General features: G+C 36.7%; 1 protein-coding gene across 7 annotated transcripts in view; it reads left to right on the top strand.

Moving 5' to 3' along the window:
• Positions 1 to 6,000, top strand: part of LOC144959114 (extracellular tyrosine-protein kinase PKDCC-like) — a 63,165-nt gene that overhangs the window by 12,787 nt on the left and 44,378 nt on the right. The window contains exon 1 of one of the 7 annotated variants that reach the window (XM_078891601.1): positions 396 to 842. The exons of the other annotated variants lie outside the window; for them this stretch is intronic. The gene's annotated coding sequence lies outside the window, so the exon portion shown is untranslated. Of the gene's footprint in view, positions 1 to 395; positions 843 to 6,000 lie in introns of those variants that run through there. 7 annotated transcript variants of the gene reach the window in all.

Here is a 6,000-nt window from a genome sequence, read left to right as displayed (position 1 = left end):
CGTGACTCGTGAGTATCTACTATCTGCAGATATCATGATATTATCATCTATTTTTATCTATCACTGTACCTTTCTAACACGCACGTCATTCGTTTCCCGGTCCTTCACCCCAATATCTCCAATTCCATCCAAGACCTATCTATCATTATTATCTCTCTCGCTCACCCTCATACCCCCCCCCCTCCCTCTCCCTCCCCATCCACCCTTTCCTCTCATCATTCTATCTCTCCTCGGCATTACATCCAGCCTGGATGACCCCGCACAACAAATCGATAATCGGAAAGCGACAGAAACATTTTCCGATGGGATTTTGATGGTCCGCAACAGGCTTGCCGCCACCCACTACCAGCTCCACAGCTCTTTTAGAAACGAATGAAAACGTCACATACATCATGGGCAAATGGACAGATATCTTCTCATTCCGTTCTGTGCGTAAATCAATGGACGTGTGCGTGACATTTTATTTTCATGCAATACAAATTATATCCTTATCTAGATTCTAAAACGAAAGAAAAGAAAAGAATCCGCGACGGAGCTTTCATTCACTCACTTCTATTTATTCCAAGGTACTCGAATAACGAGATATATTTTATGGCAGTTTTATAGAGTAGAATTATTGCTGGAATTTTTGTTATCGCTTGTATTATAGAGAGGAGTTATTTCTATTGCTATTCGGAACGCCTGTGTTATTCTCGTTTTATGGGTCTTTGGAAGCTCTAGGATGTTTATGGATTGTCATCATATTGTTTTATATCGTTGTAGTTATCATTCCGTTGCAGTCAGTAAATAAAACGTGAGCTGGACAGTGAATAATGAATTCAACGACATAATGGATATTAATGGTAACTATCATAATTTAGTCTTTTTTATTGCTAAGAGAGTAAGAACGAATAATAAAGAGATTGAGAGAGATTGAGAGACATAGAACGATAGATTGACAGAGTATATATATATATATATATATATATATATATATATATATATATATATATATATATATATATATATATATATATATTAGAGAGAGAGAGAGAGAGAGAGAGAGAGAGAGAGAGAGAGAGAGAGAGAGAGAGAGAGAGAGAGAGAGAGAGAGAGAGAGATCAATGCAGGCGTTTGATTATGGTTAGTTCATTTCCACGATTTGTTCAATGGCCTATTGCTACATAATAATAATACTCCAAATAGGTCATATCAATACAATATCAAACATTTCTTTTCATTATAGCCCAAGTGACATGTGTGGAAGTGACATGTGAGGATGTTTTAAAAGTTATTCCTATTACAACTTCTACTACTACTACTACTACTACTACTACTACTACTACTACTACTACTACTACTACTACTACTACTACTACTACTACTACTGATCTGTCGACCCTTTGTAAAGCGCTTTAAGCACATTTAGTGGATATTTGGCTATATAAAAAAGAGCTCAAGATTGAGCCACCGTTCCCCAATTATTCCTATTATCATTAGTATTATCGTAGTCGTCATCATCGTCATCCTCGTCATCATCATCATCATCATCATCATCATCAGCCATGCAGAATTATTATTATAATCGTCATTATCACATCTTTATTCATATCTCAGATTTGCAAACGAACATTGATCGCGGAAGGAAACATTTCGTTGTCGTTGTTTTCAAATAGGAGAAAATCACGAGAGGTGGGGCATTGAATGATGCTTTTGTGCTTGCCTGTGCATGTGTGGGTGGATTTGGAGAGAAAGAGAGAGGGAGGGAGAGAGAGAAAGAGTGTGAGTGAAAGAGAGAGAGAGTGAGAGAGAGAGAGAAGAGAAAGGAGAAAGATAGAGAGAGAAGAGAGATAAGAGTGAGAGAGAGAGAGAGAAAGAAGAGGAGAGAAAGAGAGAGAGAGAGAGAGAGAGAGAGAGACAAGAGAGAGAGAGAGGGATAGAGAAGAAGAAGAAGAAGAAGAAGAAGAAGAAGAAGAAGAAGAAGAAGAAGAAGAAGAAGAAGAAGAAGAAGAAGAAGAAGAGAACGATAAAGTTAGAGAAGAAGAGAAAACTTGTTTGAGAGTGATATAAACAGAGAGATTGGGAGAGAGAGAGAGAGAGAGAGAGAGAGAGAGAGAGAGAGAGAGAGAGAGAGTTAAAGAGACAGACACACACACACACACATACAAACACACACATAAACACAGACAGAGAGAGAGAGAGAGAGAGAGAGAGAGAGAGAGAGAGAGAATGATAATTACAGACAGAAAGAGAGAGAGAGAAGAGATGAGAGAGAGAGAGAGAGAGAGAGAAGAGAAAGAGAGAGAGAGAAGAGATGAGAGAGAGAGAGAGAGAGAGAGAGAGAGCAAACAAGTCCATTTATCATGCATAGTGTATAGTCAATGAAATCAATGTCATCGGTGTGATAGCGGGTATTCAATGATCAGCTTTTATTCCATTCGATTTGATGTGATAACCCTATCGATCTGCTCAACCAATGGAAGACAAGCTAGACTTCATGACTAAAGGAAAGTGTGTAGATTGGTGTAGAGTTAGAAAAACAGGGGTGGGGGGGGGGGGGGGGGGAGTGTAGAAGGGTGGAGTAGATTATACATAACGTAAGTAACTGTAGAATTCGCTGTGGTAAGTCTGGACTTCAGAGAAATGATTATGATCATTGTAACGTAAACAAGAAGGAGGAGAAGAAAGACGAAAAGGAGGAGGAGGAGGGGGAGAAGGAGGAAGAGGAGGAGGAGGAGTAGGAGGAGGAGGAGAAACTTCAAACCAGTTTTTGATAATCTTTCGATCCATATTATAAAGCAAATTATCGCGTCTTACTCAAATAACTCATTGGAAAATGTGTCCTCTATCTGATTCCTTTGTCTTTAACAATGAAGGTCTTTTAGTTCTAAACGAGAGCACTTTGTGATTGAATAGTACCCTATCCATAGGATAACATACAACGCGCACTGTTACTATAATATTACATAAATTGTAAATTGGGACAAACTCCCGACTCCATTATGGCCATGATGGATTGCTTTCACCGGAAATGGTAAAATGGAGCTGAATAATTCCCCCCCCCCCCCCCCCCCCCCTATTACATACTTTTTTCCTGTTTGTTTGTTTTAAATTGTTGTAAAGCGGATCTGTATAGATGAGTCACATATTATTACACTCTTCTCCTTCACCAAAACAGTCCATTCTACTTGAGTGGTTCAATGAGTTGAGAGCACTTGGAGTGGCAGAGACATGACATGTCTTAATGAGGTTGATAAGATATCGCGTGGAAGAAATTGGTGTTGAAAAAATGCACTGATAAGATCAACTCGTTAATATAATAATATTCTTTTCCAAACTTGGCACGCGGAGGCGTAGTTGCCTATATTTTATTTGTTTGTTTTGATTTTATTTAAAATAATGATGATGATGATGATGATGATGATGATGATAATAATAATAATAATGATAATAATAATAGTAATGATAATAATAATAATTATGCCTAATTAAGCCTCTGTTACTCTTAAACCTTATTTTATGGTATGTAGTTTCAAAAAATCACAAAGGCGCTACAATTACCTATACAGCAAATATTAACTCTCACCCCCAGGAACAAACTCATTAGTGTCTCTATTTTTATGTCTTCGAATTTGCACCCTACTTATTTTGTTATATTTTTATGCATAAAGCTTAATTTTGCTCTATGATCAAAAAGCAAAAAACAGCTACCGTCACCGTATCCTATCATTTATGGCTACTTCCATATTATCTGGAGGCCAATCTGACAACATAACATCTTTATCCCTACCGTGACACCTCGTTGTTTGCCAGGCATTGTTTACATTAGTCGCCATCTTCACGCACTGGCATTTCTTGACAGGGAAGATAAGAGCGAAAAGGCAAGATGCAGTGGTATGAAAAAAAAAATCATAAAAAGCACGGTGAGATTGAGGAAAAGTAGAAAAATGAAGATATCCTTATGTTATCGTGAATAGAATGTCTTATCACGAGTAAATGAAATGTGGAAAATATTAAGTGAATATTGACCCAATAGGAGTAAAATGAAAGATACACATGGATACACATTTTTCTCCATAGAACGCTGCATTTTGATGCAATAAAGATATGAAAAAGTGTGTATGAAACAGTGCTAGACAAAGCAAGAAGGAAAAATACAAGGAAAAAAATCAGCCTGCTCACGGGTCGAAGGTTGATTTTCTTTTTTCTTGTACTTTCTTTCAGACCATTTTATACACACTTTTTCATATCAGTATCTTAACACCAGTGCCTTCTCCTTAATTTGTCACTTTGACGCAATAAAATATCGTGCAAGGTAAGCGCACGCCCATTAAAAGAAAGGAGAAAAGCAATTAATCGCATTGACACAACTTTATCACTACCACTATCCTGACTTAAAGAGGAATTTATAATCTTCAGTTTTGCAAGGACAAAAGACGCTCGTTGACCATCTTGCTGCATAGATCTATACTTGACCATTACATGAACACATTATATTATTCAGTTATGGTATGATAATAATATAGTATTTATTATTTTCCAATTTTTCTAATGTTTAAACAGATCTTATTACTCAAAATTTTAAAAATGCGCAGTTTTCATGGGGGGAAAATAGCACTCACTATATTTATCTTTATAAATGATTCATTTGACCTCAGCAAGAACGGAAGAAAAACAACTTGGGAGGTTTTTAATTTACTTTGGATCTGGCACCAAATCTTCATTTTCAAGAAGTTTTTAAAATTAAAAATTCATATGCATCTTTGTAGCTGAAGCTAAAATTAATAATTCTAACATGAGCAAATTGTATTTTTAAAGACACTCTGTGTAACCCAGAGATCGGTTTGTCTCTATCAAATCCAACTTTTTATTGATAATTTAAGTGATTATATGTAAAGAAATTTTTGAAAAACGGTAAATTCACATGTGGTGATATGACACACTCGCCTTCGGATCGGAAGGTCCCGGATTAAATATTGACGTAAAAGTTGTCGAGAGACATTTTTAAGATAGTGTTTTGTCACTGCTTGGTTATCTTATTTATCATCATCAATTGAAGAACCTGCCCCATCTTCGAAGCTTCATATTTTGTAGCTGCTATCAGCTATCAATGTACTTGTAGATTCGATCTATTTATACCTTCTATCTATGACACAGAAGATAAGATTGATATGTCATATCTCTTCAGTTTGAATGAGTAAACGTATTTTGACTGATCAATGAATAGCGGATAATCAAGTGAATGTCTGACTTGTTGAATGATGAATGATATCGGGTTTCCTACTTTTTTTTCAAAGGTTATCGTATATATCACGTCTCCTCTATAATATGTTATGAGCGCAGAGACGAACGGTGTGTGTATATGTGTGTGTGTGTGTGTGTGTGTGTGTGTGTGTGTGTGCGCGCGCGCGCATATGAGAGGAGGGTGGGGGGGGGGGGGGGGGGGGAGGGAGGAAGGGGGCCGATTAGTAATTTTTGACTTATTCATCGGAGGGACCGTTAAGTTCTCCTTTAGAATCTGATTATATTATCCTTTAAATCTCATTTACCCCCCCCCCCCCCCCCAAAAAAAAATGTTCTTGTATTCATCAGATTATTTTTTTTTCTTTTCTTTTTTAAAATAAATCTTTATTCAAAAAAAAAAAAAAAGAACAAAAGAAGGGGGTGGGGAGAGACAGAGAGAGAGAGAGAGAGAGAGAGAGAGAGAGAGAGAGAGAGAGAGAGAGACGATTAATTATTTTGATATATAAAGACCTGTGAAGGTATACATGAAACAGTGCCAGACAAAGCCTCAATTTTTGGAGAGAAAAAAAATTCTTGTATTTTGCTTTTTGCTTTGTCTGGACTGTTTTATACACACCTTTTTATGTTTTAATATCATAGCCGTAACCGTTCCCTAATTTATCATTTTGACAATTCTATTGATAGATGTATGTCGCTCATTGCTTCAAATTAATTTTATCAATGGCATGTCTATTGTTTGCTTTACTCTGTTTTCACTACAACGTTTTAGCATTGGTA

This window comes from Berghia stephanieae, chromosome 1 (genome assembly GCF_034508935.2).
Source record: "Berghia stephanieae isolate SIO BIC M18660-M18661 chromosome 1, UCSD_Bste_1.3, whole genome shotgun sequence".
NCBI classification, from domain to species: domain Eukaryota; kingdom Metazoa; phylum Mollusca; class Gastropoda; order Nudibranchia; family Aeolidiidae; genus Berghia; species Berghia stephanieae.
The sequence above is the reverse complement of the archived record's forward strand: the minus strand, read 5'-3'. Positions and strand labels throughout refer to the sequence as shown.